This window comes from Pinus tabuliformis, chromosome 9 (genome assembly GCF_031772625.1).
Source record: "Pinus tabuliformis cultivar Carrire ecotype Pingquan chromosome 9, CPIR1, whole genome shotgun sequence".
Lineage (NCBI taxonomy): Eukaryota > Viridiplantae > Streptophyta > Pinopsida > Pinales > Pinaceae > Pinus > Pinus tabuliformis.
The window spans coordinates 4,741,278-4,763,417 of record NC_142307.1 but is presented as its reverse complement, the minus strand read 5'-3'; the positions used below and the strand labels follow the sequence as shown (position 1 = coordinate 4,763,417).

General features: G+C 35.0%; 1 non-coding gene across 1 annotated transcript; it reads right to left on the bottom strand.

The window, feature by feature from the left end:
• Positions 1-5,079: 5,079 nt before the first annotated feature.
• Positions 5,080-5,182, bottom strand: LOC149146826 (U6 spliceosomal RNA). The gene has a single exon (XR_016263832.1). It is a non-coding gene; the product is annotated as a U6 spliceosomal RNA (small nuclear RNA).
• Positions 5,183-22,140: the final 16,958 nt, after the last annotated feature.

The following is a 22,140-nucleotide window of genomic DNA, read 5'->3' as shown; positions in this document are numbered from 1 at the left end:
GGATAGTTTTCCTCATAGTTCTCCGGCTGCGTCTTTGAGGGACCGACGTTGAGGTTGTTGTGTTATTGCGACCAGGCTGGTTAGATCGGCCTCTTCCACCACGCCCCCTTCCCCATCCCGGCCACACCATTTTGCTTCTTACAGTCTCCTATTTATCATGGCCAATAGCAAAGGTTAGATTCTCTGCCATTACCTTTGTTCCCATTTCCTGAGTTCCCCTTCCCCATAATTGGCCCTCCCCTTTCCAATTTCTCTCGATGGTCAGGCTGCTCTCAGTCTTTCCTTCGCTTAACCCTGACAATTGGTTACCCTTTATAGTCTTCTCCATTTCCCAGATTGTTTCTTTGTCCTCCTCAGGTTGTTCTTGATCACAGCCCTTGCTGAAACCAAATAGGTCTTTGCCTTGATTTCCGCGGCTCCTTCCCATTCTATGCCCTTCCTCTGAATTTTCCTTCGAAACACCTTCAACTTCCTTACTGCAAGCTCTAAAGGATGTTGCCCCCTCTGGCATACTTCTCCTTCTCTCTGCTACTCCTAGCTCTCCCCCCTCTTCTATCATACTACCTAAGGTTAAGAAAATTATAGGATTTGGCTTACGAAAACATACACGGACCTTTGCGTCGCCTCAGATGCAACCAACTCGTCCTGCACTCCCGCTGTCTTCCTCCTTCGCTGCTTAATGACCACCCTTACTACCTTCACCTCTCTTCTTTTCCTTCTACCATCTGTCCTTCCTCTCATCATTCTATCATCGCCGATTTCTGTTGTTTCTTCCCCTGTTAGCTCTGTTCCTTGGGGTGCTGTCCCCTCTGCATGCAGCCCCCACGTCCTATTTTATTATGGGAATTTTTGGGGGGCGGCACTGCCCTCCATTCCTCTCCACGATCCGTTCCCACATCATCTCCCCATCTCTCACCCCGATCGGGGGCTCATCCATCGAAATTTTAAATTATTGAGGAAATTCGAAATTATCAATTAAATGTATTTTAATTAATTCAAAAATTGAAATTTTGCATTTATTTCCTCAAAACTTTGACTTTGACTTAACCTCAGGGACCTAAGACATAAAATTTAGCAAAATAATCAACTAACCTTATGTAATGTCCCCTAATGAAAAAAAATAAAAAATAAATCATAAATAATATAATATAATATCAAAATATAAGAAAATAAATGATAAACAATAAAGAAAATATAATAATAGTAAATAAATAATAAATAATGAAGAAAATATAATAATATTAAATAAATAAAATAGTAAATAACAATACTAGAGTTCTAAATAAATAAAAATAAAAATAAACTATAAAAATAGTAAAAATAAATAAAGTTAATAAAAAATAAAAATAAAATAAGAAAGAGCTAAATTAAGAGAACTATAAAAATAGTAAAAATAAGTAAAGTTATCAAAAGTAAAAAGGAATAAAATAAGAAAGAATTATATTAAGAGAATTACTAAATTAAATTAAACTTAAATAAAGAAATAAAAGTTGCATGTTAACACATGTAATGTGTGCATGCGGTTCCCCTTCCAATGTTTGTTCTATTTAATAGACGGTGAAGAAGATGAAAGATCATTCCATGATTCCATCATGCATTCTCTTGGGAGAAAAGTGTTGTGAGACAAAGAACTCCCTGACAGTAGTACATTGATTGAGGGCTCGAGGGTGGCCAGTTGTAGCAAGATTTTGTGCAACTAAGCTATGGTTGGGTGGAGAGTCGTCCCCAAAACTTTGTTGCGGTTAGCAGGATTCAAATAGCGTTCAACTTCAAAATCATAAGGAATATCATTGCCACAGGTAAGTTATCTCTGCTCATATTTCCGAAATTTTATGTTAAATAGTTGATAAATTGTGTGTTGATTATAAATCGCATAATTAATCTAATTAATTGTCTGTTTTAATTTTGGAGTTGTTACACATGGTATCAGAGCAAGTTATAACTCTATTGAACCTTTGGGTTATTGTTTTCATACTTAATTATTATAAATATTCTTTTTTTTCACCATTATTAAATTTCTTTTATATTTATAGAAAAATAAAATAAAAAAATAAAAAAAAAATTATCTATTTCCAAAACCATAAGTTTTGATATTGAGTGGTTTACCTCTAGATAATCCCTTTATATAAATATGAAAACTCAACCACAATTTATATAATATTTGGGTGAGAATCAAAAAATAAACGCATGGGTCCATGATTCCACTCCATAATCTTGAAATTAAAACTACATTGTAAACAATTTGTGATCTTGGTGCCAAATAAGATATATGTTAGTGCCTATTTTACAATCGCTATATTCAAAAGAAAAAATTAATTGACCTTCTTGCAAGTATTTCCTATATAATTTTTTGGGTAAGGTTATACCCATATTACACCCTCCTTTCGAGTTTTAACTTAATAGCACGGATATGCTCTCCGATATAGATCAGAAGCTAACATTAGAGTGGCCTTATTCACTTCATATATATGAATGAGCCTAAAATAAAAGGGTTGTATTCTGATGTAAAAAGGTAACGTAGCTTGCTTTAGGTATTTTCCAGAACTTATGTGAGGATTTTCGTAAAACGAAAGCAATATTTACGACCTCTATAGATGGTAACCAATAAATCAATAGGTTATACATGTAGCTTCGAACTTTGGAAATTGTGTGATGTAATTCGGATTTAACTAACACTTGTCATTGAGTAGATTCCACGGAAATTGTGTGATGTAATTCACATTTAACTAACACGTGTCGTTGAGTAGATTCCGCTAGTCTCAAGAGCTGGGTAGAAATCACAACTTTACGGGTATGTAACAAATAAAAATTCATCGACCAAATTTTGTATTTTGGGAAATTTTATAAGGTTATTTTTTGAGTAATGTTATTTTAATAATTTTATTTTCTTTAATTTTTATATTATTATTATTTCAGGTAAATCAATTTTTTATTAATTGAATCAGTGTGACAAGTAGATTGATGAATAATAAATAGTTATTTAAAAGTATTATATATATTTGATGATGATGATGATTAACATCCGCTGAGACCAAATAATGGTCTATCGGACCTAAAGAAACAAATTATTTATTTTGATTTAAGATTTTATTCCTATGCTCAAAAAGCTTGGAGAGAAGCCTCCCGAGCTCACTATAATTTTGACTTTGTAAAAGGCTAGGAAGGTCAGTATTCTAACAAAGATTGTGAAACTGAGATCTAATGTGGTTATACGCGGGGCACTCTAAGAGGAAGTGGTTTTCATCCTCGATGTTCCTATTCTCACATATATGGCATATCCTTTCCATCCATGGCGTTTTAGGAACTGCCCAACTACCTGTTTCACTATGGAGCTCATAAGAATTCGTTCTAATCTTTGCTATATTAATTTTCTTCTTTGAGCTAGTCAAATAGAGAGATACTTTTGATCTTCTAGGGTGGGGTTGATGACCTTCTTATAATAACTTAATTTTCTTTTAGCCACTAAATCTTTCCCACACCACATTTTTTCTTTGAACTTAGAAGTAACAATATCTTTAATGTTATTTATGTTTACAATGCATCATTTTCGTTAATCTCCCAATAGTTTAACCAGGCCCTTGTGTCTTTATGCCACCCTCGATTGAGCCTTAGGTGGTTTTGGCTAGAATTTAAAGCTAGCTTAGGAAGTCTATGATCGTCTATGTTACTGATTTTGTGCTTGTACAACAGAAACCTAAGCATAGCTAGGCTCTCAATAGGGGAAAGACCTGCTTCTATAAGGAGAATAGGATAGGAAACAGTGTGGGAAATGTAAACGTTTATTAAAAGTATTTTTAATATTTTAAGAGATAAAGTATATATAAAAATAAAATATATTATATGATGTTTGAAAAAAAATAATAATAATAAAGATGATTTGAAAAGAAGTATGTTATTTTTATTAAATTTTTGTATGATAAATTTGTTTTTAGATAGATCATTATTTTAATAGTAATATTATTAACAACTAAAATACAATTTTGTTAGAGTTATTGTCTCTTCAATTAGCTGCAATAAAAAAAATAGTAATGGTGATTTTTTTTAGAATTAGAAAGTTTTTTTTTAATAAATTTATGTTTGTGATGAGAAACAATATATTTACATGAGTTAAAGAGGTAAGTGTAGTTTGAATTCTTGTAAAAGTGGATATAACTTAAAATATTAAATAAATTCAAGGAAAACAATTGGATGAAAATATGGTAGTAAGTGTCCACATGGGGTAGCTCAAGCGGCAAGGGCCGTCGAAATGAAGTCTCACCGAACCGGAAGTCTTGGGTTCAAATCTTGGGCTACCCCTCCCCCGTAGAGGGGTACATAATGGACATGTAAATCAGAGAGTCCCGCCCCAGCTTACAAAAAAAAAAGAAAATATGGTAGTAAGTGAATTTATATATGATGTCAAACGAATAGTGTTGATCGTGCTTGTGCTCGAGAGTAAGTCACATATCAAAGAGCGGAAGAATAATAAGTAATAAATGAATTAAGAGGAATATCAAATTCATAAATGTACATATAGTTAATGATTATTTTTCACTAATATTTTTCTATCTTCAAAAGAAATTAACTAAAGTAAATGAGTTGTTGTTTTAAGGATGATTATTGTATTTATGAATCTCTATTACTCATTTGGTGGACCAAGAAATTCCAGAACTTTATGATGATAAGTGAATGATAGAAGCAACCTATGCCCTTACAAGATAGGCATGAAACAAATGAAGATACGAGTAGACTTGTAGACACAAAATACAATAAAAGAAACTCATAGGAAAGAAGCAAAATCATCTTATCAATTTTCTAATGGTGATAATAAAGGGTGGCCCTAGTAACGATGACCAACTTGGAATAATGATATGAATATAGAAGAGTACAAGATAGGTACTAAGGGCAGACAGTGCAAGTTTCATAAAAGAGTGTAAAAAGAAAAGAAAAATTAGTAGCATATCCTAGAACATTATGGAGGATTTTGGAATAACTTAGCACTTTAGAGGCATTTTCTGAATGAAGAACCTATGGTAAATAGATGTGGAATCATAATAGTATTCCAATAATAAGAATGTAATACTAATCTCCATTAAGTCTAAAAATTTGGACCATTTCTCGATTTGTGCATGTCATCCTTGCGCAGGGACCATGCTAATCTTCTCTGTATCATTCCAATTTTATCGAATGTCTCTGAAGAGACCTATGGTAAATAGATGTGGAATCATAATAGTATTTCAATAATAAGAATGTGATAATGATCTCCATTAAGTGTAAATAAGGACAATGCCTATTAGGAAGAAAATATTGTCAATAAAGATTTATAGTCATGATGGACATTTTATGGAATTGTAGGAAATATGGTGACACTAAATTACAGAGGTGATAAACCAATGACAATGAATAAGATAAAAGTAGAAATTAGTAATATTCCACTGGTGAAAAGGGGGGAATTTCCTTAGCATAAAATATATTACTTTCATGGTAGTTCCATGATTATTGTTAATTGAAGAGGATTTCAAATTTTAGGATTGAATTAGCTATTAAAAATCCTATAAGTTTCATTTAAGGCTTACAAATTGAAGGGTGAAGGGAACTATGGAAGCATAATAATATCTAGGGTTAATTTATGTAATAATACTAAGGGGTATCTCTATCAAGTGGAAAGTTATCTTAAGGATATTGATGAACAGATTGAGCAACATGATTGATGAGGTTCATAGTGATGACATATACAATTATAAGGCTTCAAGATGGAGAATTATGAAATGGAAACACTCACAATAGGCTCGAAGGTTTAAATAATAAAGGATAAGTATTTGTCTACCTTTTGGCAAGAGAATAGACTATGTAAACTAATGAGAAAACATCGAGTATGAAGTGTAGGAAGAAACATTGTTAGAAATTATATAATGAGACCTTTAGAAGGATTAAACATAAATTGAGAAAACAAGTCAGAATCAACAAATAAAAGGTATGCATGACTGATTTTTACTCATTGTTTCATGATTAGATCGGTGATATATTAAGGTTTTTCGTGGGTAAATTTATCAATTTTGTTCCATGGTAAATGGAAGAAGTTATTACTAAAGCCAACAAATCATATAATTTTTTTTCTATGTATGATAATGGTATTAGTGTTCAAGTGTTTCAATTCAAAATTAATGATATCCTCCACAAGCCAGAAGTAAGAGGGAACAATCTCTAGCCCAAATTGAATAAGGGTGAATCTATGATAAAAGAGATCAAGTGATGTTGAGATGGGAAATTGATGAGATAAGAAAATATTTTTTGAGTAAACAACAAAAGGACCAAGTGATGGATAAATCACCAACAACCCCATGTACAAATGGATTAATCATGGTGTAAGACTTAAATAAGGATGACCTCGTATATGTATGCCATTTAGATAAGCACAATATGTATAGTGATCATGAAATTTTAATTTGATTGATTTAAAGTATTGTAGAAATAGTAATATCTTAACAATGAATTTCTTTGGGGAAGGAAGAATATTTGACGAGAGATTAAGGCTTAAGATGATGAGACTCATTTGAAATTTAACACGATGTACTTATATTAGTATATGATCCAAATTGGATCCTAGAACACTCTCTAAGGTTTTCATGAACTCTTTAAAAATCATGCCAAGGATTAAAAGTCTTATAAAGATCAAGCTTATCGGAGATATCCTCGTAACAGTTGCAATTTGTGATCATCGCAGAGCAATGAGGACCGTCGGTCAAGCGCACAGATCGAAGACCCATGGTAATGTGCGCTATCGCAAATTAGCAATCCAGAGGCCATTTCGAGAAAGGGGGGTAGTTTCTGATATGCGATTAGCAACTAGTCGCTAATCGCATATCGTAGGGAAAACCCCTCAAAGAAGGAAAGGCCGCAAGCACCCGGAGCCGAAAAATCAAAAAATACAACGGATATCATTCCGATTCCGTCATAAGCGGGGTCCTGCAAAAAACCGGTAGGATATTGGAAGGGCTTTGAGCGATAAGCGGTTTCAACCGAGTCCGACTGATGCCATACAATGGCTGCCATGCGTCCAACGGAAGAGAGAGAAAACCATTCACATCGGACCAATAAACATCATGTTACTTATCCACCCGATATGGACGATGACCGTAGGATTTGGAGGCCCCAGATCAACGGCGGAGATGCGTTCCGATGGATGACCGGATTTGACAGGGTCAACAGGCAGAGTTGTATAGGATTTGAAGTTCGATATGGACGATGTGTTGGCAAAAGGTCATGTTTTGCAGGCATTCTTGGAGTTAACAGAATAAACAATCGTTTCGAATATGTCCAAGATAACTGACACACAATTCGTTATGAAATAGGTGGCCACCTCCCTGTGAGGAATTATACAGTGATGATTACGCAAAACAGAGGGATTCAAATGGACAGAGGTAGTGGAACCAGAAAGCCAGGAAGCAAAAATAAACATTCGGGAAGCAGATTGGCTTTAAAGCCACAAGCTGACAGAGAAAGCAAGCAAGCGAGTTAGTAAACCGAAAGAAGAGAGAAGAAGTCGAGCTGACCTACAGAAGCAAACACAGCATCGAGCCAAAGTCAAGACAGAGACAGAGAGAGTTAGAAGGTCTGTGTACTCCAGAGAAGGCTTGAGAGACTCAAGTGCACTCCTCTGTAATGCCTGTCATGTATGAGTCTCAAATTGGGCTCATACTACTGTGACCAATAGAGATACAAGAGTTTAGTGAGGAGAGTCTGTGTACTCCAGAGACTTTGGGAATCCAAGTGCGTCTTACTGATTTGTATCTGCTGAGTGAGACTCAAATTGAGCTCACTATTGTAAAAAATCTGCTTTGAAAACATAATAGAAAGGCCACCACTGAAACTGGACCAGGAGATGTAGCCCCGGGGTGTTGGGTGAACTCCTTATTAAACTTGTTGTGTTTATATGTTTGCATGTTATGTTTTCTTTAACTGCTTCAGTGCATGTGTATTTCGCAATCTTATCGATCCGTTGCATAAAATAACATAGGCACATCCATGCACATGAGTTTGTAATACCTTATTAATTGTCTTGGATCAATTCCAAATCAAGTGGTATTAGAGCTCTAGGTTGCTAAGGTTAGACAAGCTTGTGCTGGATTCTTTTTGTTGAATGATAACTAGATCAAAGCTTAAATTAGGAGAAGAAGAGTTAATTGAAGCTAACCCAGAAATTGGAAGAGTCTATCCTAAGAGGAAAATGTCAGAAGAAAGTCCCTTGGAATCAAACTCCCAATTCATGGATAGTTTCATGACCATTAGAGCCATGGTAGAAGAAATGTATAGATAATTAAGAAAGGTAGAGGTGAAGAGTCATCAACCTCCAAACAAGATAAAGGAGTAGAAGAACCTCTTCTAGTTTCCCACCCAAAAGGCAAAGGAAAATAAGAGAATCCCTCTCCACCATCTCCCCCATCATCACCTTCATCCTCATCCTCTTCACACAAAGAAAGCCCTAAAAAGAAAGAAGAAAGCTTCTTTGATTAAATTAGATGTGAAGTTTGATTTGCCAGTTTATGACAGAGAATTGAATGCAGAAAATATAGATAGTTGGATTAGACAGATTGATGTATATTGCAGAGTGCAAAACATCAATTCAAAAAGGAGAAAGATTTAGTTGGCTAGACTACGCCTTGGAGGCACTGCCCTGGTATGGTGGGAAGGCAGGACACAAGCTGATTTGAAGAAGCATGGTAAAATTCTTTCTACCTGGAATGAATATGTTTCTGCAATTAAAAAACAATTCTATCCACTAGCTTATATGCAGCAAGCTATGATGAGTTGGCAAACTCTTTGCCAATTGAAAGGGCAAAGTGTACAAAGTTACACCCAAGAATTTAGGAAAAGAGCTTTGATTCTAGCCATTTCTTTAGACTCACTTGAAACTCTGCTGAAGTATATAGGTGGTCTACGCATCTATTTAAAGCACATCATTCTCATGTTTAATCCCACTAGCATAGATTAGGTATCTGTTCAGGCTACACATCTAGAGGCTAGAGGCAAGAATGTGAACCTAGAAGTTGGGAGATCATCAAAACCCACTGCAAGCAAGAGTAAGGAAAAGAGGAAGCAGAAATGGAAAGAGAGGAAGACAAATACTGTACAAAAGACCAAACCTTCATGCACTCACTGCAAGAAGGATAGGCATGATGATGAACACTGTTGGATTCTACATTTGGAGTTGAAACCCAAGAAGTGCAATGGAAAAAAGAAGAAGATTGTTGCATTTATTTAGAAGGATTTGGGGCTAGACTCAGGGGATGAAACAACAATCGCAGCCACAAGTATAAAAGGTAAAAATTCTAAAGCATCTACTAGTAATTTTGCACAATCTACTGATAATGAAGAAAATGAGAGGAAAAGACATGATCTTTTTCATATTAGAGTTATTTCTAAGCATCAAAAGATTGATACTTTGTTTGATAGTGGCTCACAAGTAAACTTAATTTCTAAAGCAATTGTAAAGAAAATGGGATTACTAACCACACCTCACAAGAAGCCATATCCATTGGGTTGGTTCTGTGATAAAGCAAAGCTACAAGTGACTAGACAATGTAAACCTAGGTTTTCTTTTGGGTCAGAATTTGTAGATGAGGTTGAGTTAGATATTGTTCCCTTGGATATATGTGGAATTGTTTTAGGAAGTTCTTACTTGTATGATAGAAAAGCCATTTTCTATAGAGCTGAAAACAAGTATCAACTCATTAAAGATGGAATCGAATATATTGTAAGAGGTCATAAACTCAAGAATAATCACACTCTCATAAACTCAGGGCAGTTGAAAAGAATTGTAAATTCATGCAAACAATTTTTACTGATGGTTGTAAAGGAAAAGAAACCTGATAAAACAAATGTATTTGAAGGCTGTCATGCTAAACAACAAGTTGATTTAGAAAAAATTGTTTCAAAATATGATATGCTATTTCAAGAACCTAAAGGTCTGCCACCCAAAAAGGAAATAGTACATGATATTAATTTGTAACAAGATACTCCATTGCTTAACATCAGAATGTAAAAGTTGTCCGCTTTAGAGAATGCAGAAATCAAGAAGCAGGTATAAGAGTTGCTCGAGAAAGGGTTATTAAGACCTAGCACATCACCATGTGGGTCTCCAATTGTCTTGGTGAGAAATAAAGATGGCTCATGGAGAATGTGCATTGATTACCAAGCATTAAATAAGATAACAATAAAAAATCGTTATCCCCTTCCTCGTATAGATGATCTATTGGATCAGTTGAAAGAAGTTGCTTACTTTTCCAAGTTGGAATTGCATAGTGGCTATCATCAGGTCGGAGTTGCAGAGCAAGATGCATGGAAGACTGCTTTCAAAACAAAGCAGGGATTGTATGAGTGGTTAGTTATGCCTTTTGGCTTAACTAATGCTCCTGCCACTTTCATGAGAGTAATGAATGATGTACTCAAGCCTTTTATTGATGATTTTGTCATTGTATATTTAGATGACATTCTTATATTTAGTAAAACATGGGAAGAACATTTGAAGCATGTAAAGCAGAGTCACTCTAGATGTTTTGAAAAGAGAAAATCTTTATGTTAAGCTATCAAAATGTGAATTTGGCAAAACATCTTTGAATTATTTGGGTCATATGTAGGGGGTGGTGAATTGAAGATAGATCCCTCTAACGTTGTAGTCATTGTAAACTGACCTAAACCCAAATCTGCTACAGAAGTTAGAAGCTTCCTAGGAGTAGCATAGTATTGGAGAAATTTTATTGCTCCCTTTTCCTTGATTGCAGCTCCCTTACATGCTTTAACATGATTGAATAAGGTGTTTCAGTGGGGAGGCGAACAACAGAAAGCCTTCGACACCTTAAAAGAAAATATTAGTACAGCACCAGTACTAGCACTGCCTGATCTTCAAATACCCTTTGAGATTGAAACAGATGCCAGTGACTATGCCATGGGAGCAGTGTTGATGCAGCACGGTAAACCCATATGTTATCATTCTGAGACATTTAATTCTATAGTAGTTAACTATCCCACATATGATAAAGAATTGTATGCATTAGTATAGAGTGTGAAAAAGTGGAAACATTATTTAATGGGCAAAGAGACAGTTATACATACTGATCATCAACCACTTCAATATTTACACTCACAAACTAAGTTGCAGCAATCAAGACACTATAGGTGGATGGGTTTTATACAACCGTTTCATCTTGTCATTAGATACAAAAATGGCATACACAATAAAGTTGCAGATATGTTGTCTAGACCAATCATAAATGCATCTACTATACTTAAGCATAATTCAGTATTGCATGAAAGCTACATTGAACAATATGCTCAAGATATAGATTTTAAAGATGTATATGCAACTTTAAGTCATGGAAAACAAGTAGAAGAATTGGATTATCATGTTAAAGACAAAATCTTGTATCATTTTGGAATTTAAGCATTCCTCAAACCGAAAGAGTAAAGATAATTTGAGAAGCACACACTTCTCTAATATCAGGTCACTTTGGTGTAAGTAAAACAGTTTTCAAAACTGCAAAGATTTTGTTATTGGCCAAAAATGAATGAAACAGTTTCTGGATATGTAAGAGGGTGTACCATGTGTGCTAAAAGCAAGCCCAACAATAAAAAACTAGGCTTGTACACTCCACTACCAGCTCCTTCTCGTCCTTGGGAAAGTGTTTCCATGGACTCTGTTGGGGGATTTCCTAAATCTAGAAAAGGTCATGACTATTTATATGTTATTGTGGATAGGTTCAACAAAATGCGTATTTTAATACCTTGTAACAAACAGATTACAACTGAACAAATAGCAAAGTTGTTCCTTCAGCATGTATGGGTTCATTTTGGATTACCCACTTCCATTGTATCTCATTAAGATTCCCGATTTGTTGGAAAGTTTTGGTTGAGTCTGTGGGAATTGATGGACACCAGACTGAAGAAGAGCACAACCTTTCATCCACAAACAAATGGACAAAAAGAAGTGGTCAACATGACAATAATCCAGTTGCTCAGAGGCTATTGCAGCAAGCACCCAAGCTTTGGGATGAACATTTGTGTTATGTGCAACATGTTTACAATAGGGCTAAACATTCTTCTACACAGAGATCTCCTTTCCTTTTGAGACCTATTTTGGTTTCATACCAAGGTCTCCCTTGGATTTTGTCTTTGGTAAAGACATAGCGATTGATGGACACAGTGATGTGGACAAGGCAACCAAGTTCATTGAACAAATCCAAGAGATTCACCAGGCAGTATAGGAATAGCTTGAAAAGAGCCAAGCCAAGTACAAGGGAAGGCATGATAAGCATCAAACTGAGCATAATTTCCAAGTTAGTGTTCAATTCTGGTTGTATATAAGCAAAGACAGAATGCAAGGTGAAGGTAAGAAGCTGAAACCAATAAGATACGGACCTTTCAAGATACTTAAGAAAATCGGTGAGAATGCTTTTCGCCTTGATTTGCCAGCTTACATGCACATATATTCAGTAGTTAATGTAGAAATCTTGAGACTGTTTGAACCTTCATTAATTCAAGATCCCGAAGAGCAAATACAATTGCCTTCTATTGATGATCTGTTGCCTGAATATCTCAATGAATTGTAGGAAGACACAGTTCTGGATAGGCAGGTGAGAACTACGTGCAGAGGGGATTTTGAGTACCTCAGGATTGGACTCAAAGGTTCAAAACCAAGCAATGCAAGATGGATAGAAATTGGGCAAGGAATCTATATCCTCACTTGATTGATACTTAAAAACCAACTTTTGGTGGTCCAAAAGCTTTTTCAGTGGGAAGGCCGTGATCCAAATTGGATCCTAGAACACTCTCTAAATTTTTTATGAACTCTTTAAAAATCATATCAAGGATTAAAACTCTTATAAAGATCAAGCTTATCAGAGATATCCTCGTAACAGTTGCAATTTGTGATCAACGCGGAGCAACGAGGACCGTCAGTCAAGCGCGCAGACTGTCGGCCCATGGTAATGCACGCCATCGCAAATTAGCAATCAGGAGGCCATTTCGAGAAATGGGGGTAGCTTCTAATATGCGATTAGCGACAAGTCACTAATCGCATATCGCAGGGCAAATCCCTCAAAGAAGGAAAGGCCGCAAGCACCCGAAGCTGAAAAATAATACAACGGATATCGTTCTGATTCCGTCAGAAGCTAGGTCCCTTAAAAAACCGGCAGGATATTAGAAGGGCTTCGAGTGGTAAGTGGTTTCGACCGAGTCCCGCCTGATGCCATACAATGGTTGTCACGCGTTTGGTGGAAGAGAGAGAAAACATCTCACATCGGATGGATAAACATCATGTTACTTATCCACCCGATTTGGACGATGACCATAGGATTTGGAGGCCCCAAATCAATGGCAGAGACGTGTTCCGTTGGATGATCGGATTTGACAGGGTCAACAGGCAGAGTTGTATAGGATTTGAAGTCCGATATGGACGATGCGTTGGAAGAAGGTCATGTTTCGCAGGAATTCTTGGAGTTAACGGAATAACGGTCATTTCGAATATGTCCAAGAGAACTAACACTCAGTTCGTTATGAAATAGGTGGCCACCTCCCTGTGAGGAATTATACATTGATGATTACACAAAACAGAGGGATTCAAACGGATAGAGGCAAGGGAACCAGAAAGTCGGGAAGCGAAAACGAACAGTCGGGAAGCAGATTGGCTTTAAATCCACAAGATGGCAGAGAAAGCAAGCAAGCAAGTTAGTAAGCTGAAAGCAGAGAGAAGAAGTCGAGCTGACTTGTAGAAGCAAAGGCAGCATCGAGCCAAAGTCAAGACAGAGACAGAGAGAGTCAAAGGGTCTGTGTACTCCAGAGAAGGCTTGAGAGACTCAAGCGCACTCCTCTATAATGCCTGTCATGTATGAGTCTCAGATTGGGCTCATACTACTGTGACCAATAGAGGTACAAGAGTTTAGTGAGGAGAGTCTATGTACTCCAGAGACTTGGGGAATCCAAGTACAGTCTTACTGATTTGTATCTGCTGAGTGAGACTCAAATTGAGCTCACTGTTGTAAAAAATCTGCTTTGAAAACATAATAGAGAGGCCACCACTGAACGCTGGACCAGGATACGTAGCCCTGGAGTGTTGGGTGAACTCCTTATTAAACTTGTTGTGTTTATATGTTTACCTGTTATGTTTTCTTTAACTATTTTAGTTCCTGTGTATTTCGCAATCTTATCGATCCATTGCATAAAATAACATAGGCACATCCATGCACATGATTCTATAATACCCTATTAATTGTCTTGGATCAATTCCAGATCACTATATCTACGGTGTAAATGGTTAACTTCCTAATATAAAGAAAAAGAAATTATTATTGAAAAGTAATTGGTACCTTCATGAAAACATGACACTAATAGTACTCATGAGATAACATAGATCCTAGAGGGATGTTGAAAATTTTAATTCATAGTTAGCATTCATTGTTTATATAATTAAATGAAATGAATTCATGATAAGAATGATTATAGTGTATTTTTGTTCTATACTTTATCAGTATTGAGATGATTTCTCATATTAATGATGTTTCATGATATGATGGTATGTGGTAAATGGATATTGTTATGATGAGAGGTTAATATTGTATATGTGGTGCTTATTTATTTATTATGATAATGATGTTGAATGCTCATGATGATATGAAATGCATAATGTGGCATATGGATTATGATGTTATGATATGAGGTTATATTGACACGTGGTTCATTTATTATGTGATGATATGTCTTTGATGTTGATATGTTGATATTATGATGTGAAGCACATGGTAATTATATGTAGATTTATGACATGCATAATTTTGTGATAACAATGATGTTATGTCTCATGATGACATACAAGACTTGACATGTGGATTGATTTTTAAGATACTATGGTTATTGCTAATTCATTGGATGCATGTTGAGATGTGGTGATGGACAAGAAATCTATAAATGGATCGAGAGGGATGGTTTATTTGATGATCTCATAGGAGCCCATACCTACAAAGGAAAATATGTAACACCACATGGGCTGGGACATACTCAATCAACACTACATATGCCAATGGTTCATTTGTCTTGTAGAGTTCTTGATGGATAGCTCTTGAAGGGCTATGGGACCATCTTGAGGAGGCCAAGTACCTAATGTTGTAGGCTAGGTGCCTATTATTAAATTGGGATGCCGAAGTCTGGTGGGGGTGTAAGGACTTTGATGCCTAGGGCTGTGCACCTTAGTAGTTTTGGAGGGAGTGGGCCAGCCTTGCGAGATGCCTGGAGTCATTAAGTACCATACCGGATGCCTACCTTGAGGCAGATGAGGTCTGAGTTGGGCGCGAGCCTTAGGGCCAGCCTTGGACTAGGATACAGACCAAGGACGCTTATGCCTGGTTCTGAAAGTGGGAAAAATGATAGAGATTCCTTGAGATTTCTCGGGTGTTGTGACAACTTTCAATCCGTGCTGGTTATACTAGTTCAGCAGAGGGTGTAGGGCAAACATGAAGTAATAAATAACTAAATAAATAAAATGTTAAATAATTCAACTTAACTTCGGGATGAAGTTCCTTAAAGAGGGGGAGTATGTAATGTCCCCTAATAGTAATAATAAAAATAATAAATCATAAATAATATATTATAATATCAAAATATAAGAAAATAAATGATAAACAATAAAGAAAATATAATAATAGTAAATAAATAATAAATAATGAAGAAAATATAATAATATTAAATAAATAAAGTAGTAAATAACAATACTAGAGTTCTAAGTAAATAAAAATAAAAATAAACTATAAAAATAGTAAAAATAAATAAAGTTAACAAAAAGTAAAATAAAATAAGAAATGGTTCAATTAAGAGAACTATAAAAATAGTAAAAATAAGTAAAGTTATCAAAAAATAAAAATGAATAAAATAAGAAAGAATTATATTAAGAGAATTACTCAATTAAATTAAACTTAAAATAAAGAAATAAAAGTTGCATGTTGACACATGTAATGTGTGCATGTGGTTCCCCTTCCAATGTTTGTTATGTTTAATAGACGGTGAAGAAGATGAGAGATCATTCCATGATTCCATTATCCATTCTCTTGGGAGAAAAGTGTTATGAGACAAAGGATTCCCTGGCAATAATACATTGATTGAGGGCTCGGGGGTGGCCAGTTGTAGCAAGATTTTGTGCAACTGAGCCTACGATTGGGTGGAGAGTCGTCCCCAAAAATTTGTTGCAGTTAGCAGGATTCAAATAGCATTCAACTTGGAAATCACAAGGAATATCATCGCCACAGTTAAGTTGTCTCTGCTCATATTTCCAAAATTTTATGTTAAATAGTTGATAAATTGTGTGTTGACTATAAATCACATAATTAATCTAATTAGTTGCCTGTTTTAATTTTGGTGTAAACCACTCAACATCAAAACTTAGGGTTTTGGAAATAGATAATTTTTTTATTGAATTTTTTTCTATAAATATAAAAGAAATTCAATAATTGTGAAAAAAAATATTTATAATAATTAAGCATGAAAACAATAACCCAAAGGTCCAATAGAGTTGCAACTTGCTCTGATACCATATGTAATAGCCCCAAAATTAAAACAAGCAACTAATTAGATTAATTATGCGATTTATAATCAACACACAATTTATCAACTATTTAACATAAAATTTTGGAAATATGAGCAGAGACAACTTACCTATGGCGATGATATTCCTTGTGGTTTCAAAGTTGAACGCTATTTGAATCCTACTAAGCGCAACAAAGTTTTGGGGATGACTCTCCACCCAACCGTAGGCTCAGTTGCACAAAATCTTGCTATAATTGGCCACCCTCGACCCTCAATCAACGCACTACTATCAGGGAATCTTTTGTCTCACAACACTTTTCTTCCAAGAGAATGGATGATGGAATCATGGAATGATCTCTCATCTTCTTCACCGTCTATTAAATAGAACAAACATTGGAAGGGAAATCACATGCACACGGACCAGTTAAGATTTAATTTTTTAAAGTACCCATGAATTTACCTCTGGAAAATTAAAATTTACCTAGGACCTAGGACCTATGAGGGGATAAATTATTTTTCTAACCCTCAAGACAATTTACATCATGATTTTTACATTTTTACATCTCAAGTGGGGAAACCCATTTGAACAAGACCCTCACAGACTACCCAGTTCTACGACACAAATATAATCTAGCAAATCAAGCAATTTGCAATATAATAACCTAACCAAATAGTTAGGATTATTCCCAAATCACTTTTACATAGACTCGATCTAGCACACTAGGACTCTTCTAACATTCTAATGACAAAATTCATTCCGGCTTTGGGGTAAGGCTAAATGAAAACTCTGTCAATCATGGATCGGTGAGACAAAAAACATTCCAGAATGTAGATCATCACCAAAAAATTAGGTTTACCTAGGTAATTACATACATGACACAGATCTGCTGAGATTATTTACAAATTACACATGCAAACTAGGTTTACAATATAACATGATCAGGCTAATGATGATAGCTAAATGACACAGACATGTGGATCAAGCACTATCCCTTTTGCAAAAAAAAGAGGGTGTACTGCTATGGGTCGTTGACACGTAGTGGTCAACATCTAGCTCTACTTGGGGACACGTTGCTGCACTGTAGGAATATGAGAATCCAGAATCTGCATCCATGCAGCACACAATAAAACATAAGTAGCGTCCATCCAAAAAATCATCATATAACATTAAGCACACGAAAGATATAAGCTCTTCATTTATTAACTATCTAGTAACATGAAAAGTAAATCTAATCCTAAAACAGAAATGAAACGCTGAAATGACAAGGTGTAGGGTTAGAAATATAATACAGAGGATGCCCCATGGAATCAGATGTTATCTTTGAAGAATAGCTTGAGAATTTGGCCATTCACAAGTAAGTTAAGTGGTTCGCTATCCAATCTGCTCAAGTGGAATGAATTTGGCCCAACAATGTCTCAGATAATGTATGGTCCTAGCCACAAACTGTCAAATTTCTTATGTTTTCCCGGTATTTCATTCTTGCAATCCCAAAGGAGAACCATATCTCCAACCTGCAAAGATCTAGATCGAGACGATTTATCAAAGGTTTTCTTAATGTTAGATTGATGTTTACATATATTATCAAAAGTTGTCCTACGAGTTTCATCCAACTCCACAATCTGATCAATTCTCTGTTGAACAACATCTTTATTAGTGGAAAAATGCTGAAGTAGTTGATAAGCTGGCAATTTCAGGTGCACAAGTAAGGTTACATCCAAGCCATAAACTAATTCAAAGGGACTTTTACCAGTAGCTTTCTTTTTAATGAAATTAGGCTTCTGTGATCCATATCAATTTTGAAAAGAATCTTCGGCGAAAAATCACATAAAGATATTTTAGTTGACGCGTTTCCAACCAACTAGTGTGGTTTTTCATCAGGACAAGCTGAATGAGTAGATCTTGCTATGCAATATAAATAGATCGGGCATAATATCCCATGACCAAATTTCCAGATCAGGTAACGGCTAAAAAGATAACAGCTAGATTTGACCAGGAAACGGGTAGCTAGACTATGAAGGGTATAATTGAATTAAATAAGCAAAATCAGTTATTAATTTCCTTATAAACATAAATGGATAATTTTATAAGTATAAATATATGTTAGAATAAGCGAGTTAATATATTATAATCATAAATTAATTCAAGTAATAGAAATTAGTTAATAATATTATAAATCAAATATAAGTTAAAGGGACATTTAATTCTTAATTTAAATTAAGTAAATACATGAATAAATTTAGTTATCAAATAGTTTATAAATATTAGTTAGTTGTATAAGTTAAAATAGAATAATCTATAAATAGTTAATTCTATTTTAAATATAAGCTGAAAGGACATATATTTATGAATATATATTAAAATAAATGGATTAATTTTAAATTCAAAGTCAAAGAGTAACCCTATATAAAAATATTAGAGAAATTACAATATTAATTAATAGTTTATTAAGGGGATAAAAAATAGTTGAAAAAAAAAGGTTTTAAATAAATAAATATTAGCGAATTCAAAAATAAATAAATAAATAATAAAATAAATAATAAAATAAATAATAATAATAATAATAATAATAATAATAATAATAATAATAATAATAATAATAAATAAATAAAATAACAAATAAATAAATAAAAATAAAAATATTAATTTTAATAAGTATTAGAAAATTCAAGAATTAGAAAAAATTACCATTCTTAATATATATATATATATATAATTTTACTCAAGGGAGAAAACGACTAGGGGAAGAGGGCTGGGACCCAACTACTACTAATCTTCCAGCCATCTTCCCTATTGAGATTGTTCAGCCTTTTTTCAATCTCAAGGGCTTCCCTAAATTTTCGGTGATGGAATTGCGACACTCTAGCAATCACACTAGCTTCTTCGATGCAGACGTGGTGATTGATTTTCTCCACATGCTTTGCTAAAGCAGAAGACTTAGTTCTCATATGCTTGAAGTCAGTTGCGTGCTCACTAATCCTTTGGTTAATGGAGCGACCAGTCTCACCGATATAGGGGGTCCCACAAGAGCAAGGAATAATATAAACACCTTTCATCTCCTTGGGGTCAATAGGGTCCTTCACAGATCTGAGAGACTTACAAATGGTGTTAAGAGGTCTAAAGGTTGTGGGGACATTACGCTTCTTAAGAATCCTCACAATCCTATCCGTGGTCCCTTGAACATAAGGAAGATGGACACCAGGAATCCGTTCCTTAGGTTCTCTTCTGGATAACGAATTTCTAGATGCTTTGAGGAAATTCTTATGTCCCAAATGTCTGCTATACCCATTCTCAACAAAGACATTAAGGAGATGGGACTTCTCCTCTTCGAAGCTCCTTTCATCAGAGATCCTTAAGGCACGAGTCGCCAGGGTGTTGAGAACCCCCAACTTCTGGGCTGGGAAATGGTGGGAACTAGCATGAAGATCTGCTACGTATGGTTTTTCTTGCGAAACACTCAGTGGGAGAGGGAACCATCCTCATTCTTAGAGATAAGAATATCAAGGAATGGGAGGCAACCATCGACTTCTTATTCCTTAGTGAACTTGATGGCCGAGGATTGATTATTGAGATGATCGAAGAAGAGATCGAAGAAGAGAGCTTTCTTTTTACTGATCCTATCTGCCCATAAAGCATACTTGATTTTGCTATCCCAAGATCTTTTATTATCCCCTATTATCTTTTTGATAATGGTTATGAGATTTTTATTACTTGATTCAGCAAGGCCATTACCCTGAGGATAGTAATTTGATGAATGAGATAAAACAATGCCATACTTGAAACAAAAAGACGAAAATTCTAAAGAACTAAAAGCCTTGGCATTATCAATAGTGATCTTAGCGGGGAAACCAAATCTAGTAATAATAGTAGTTTCAATGAAATCCATAATAGCCTTTTTAGTGGCATTCTTAGAAGGGATGGATTCAACCCATTTAGTGAAATAATCGGTAGCAGTCAAAATCCATGAGTAGCCATTGCTAGAATTTTCATGAAACTTCTTGATGAAGTCCAGACCCCAATGTTGAAAAGGTGCCTCCATAACGATAGGTAGTAAGGGTAGGGAAACAAGCTTCTATTTCCCAGTGAACAGTTGGCAAGCTTGACAACTCCTAACAAACTTATGCACATCAGAAAAAATCAAAGGCCAATAATAACCAACTCTTGGAATTTTGTGGGCAGTAGTTCGAGTAGCATAATGACCACCACAAAACCCTGAATGAAACTCAGAAACTAACTTCTTGGACTCAATTTCATCAACACAACTAAGTGTTATGCCTTTAGGATTTATCCATCCAAGGCCATCCTTCATGAGGCAATACTTAGTGGCTTTTAATATAATAGCCCTTCTCTTATGAGCGACTAAATGGTTAGGACATGTAAGATTTAACAAGTAATAAATAATGTCCTTGTACCACTCATGCTCTCATAATATTTGTAGCTCAGGTGAAGATGAATCGTTCAGAAAAATCAAACCAAGAGCTTTCTCATTACCTTCGGTCATCATTTGAGCCAAACCTTGGCCTTTGACTAACTTGGTGGGTCTAATCTCTAAATCATATTCTTGTGTTTTAGTAACCCACCTAGCACGAGTCCCTAAGCAATTAGTTTGAGTTAATATATCTTTAACCGCAAAATGTGGGACAAAAGCAATGATTTTCGAATAACCCACATAAGTCTTGAAATTCTTAAGAGATTTGACTAAGGAATAGGCTTGCTTTTCCATGGTATTGTATTTTAACTCAGAATTTTGAAACACTCTACTCATGAAACCAATAGGCTGCTCGTGACCATCCTTATTTTTCTACAATAAGACACCAGCGATGGTATCTTCAGAAGTGAAAGAGAAAATCATGAAATCCTTAGAATAATCAGGACTAACTAAAATGGGGGCTTTTGCAATAGAACCTTTGATTTCCTAAAAACTCTTTTTGCCATCTTCTTGCCAAACAAATTTTACATCTTTTTTCAGAAGACTTTGAATAGGCTTAGCTACTTCTGCGTAATTTGGAATAAATCTTCTAAGAAAATTTGTTTTTCCAAGAAAAGACTGAAAGGATTTAAGATTATGGGGAAGAGGGATCTTTTGGATTGCCTCAACTCTTTCAAGATCAATCTTGATTTTGCCTTTAGAAATGATGCGACCAAGTAATTTCCCTTTAGTTACTCCAAAAACAAACTTAGTTGGATTTAAAGAAATCTCGTACTCTCTACATTTATCAAAAACTTGCCTAAGATGACTTATATGACTAATACAATCCTTAGAAAAAATAGTAAGATCATCTTGATAAATTTCGATAAACTTCCCAGTTAAACCCTTGAAGGCATAATCCATAGCCCTTTGAAACGTAGCCCTAGCATTGGTTAATCCAAACAACATTCTAATATATTCGAAAGCACCCCATGGTGTGGTGAATGTAGTTTTGTGACGATCCTACTTCTTAACCCATACTTGATTATATAAAAAAAAACCATCTAGCAATGCCATCATTCCAAAACCAATTACTCTTTGCAACATAGTCTCCATGTTCGGCAAAGGATAATTATCTTTCTTACATGCTAGATTAAGCTTTCGAAGATCAACACAAAATCTTATTGTA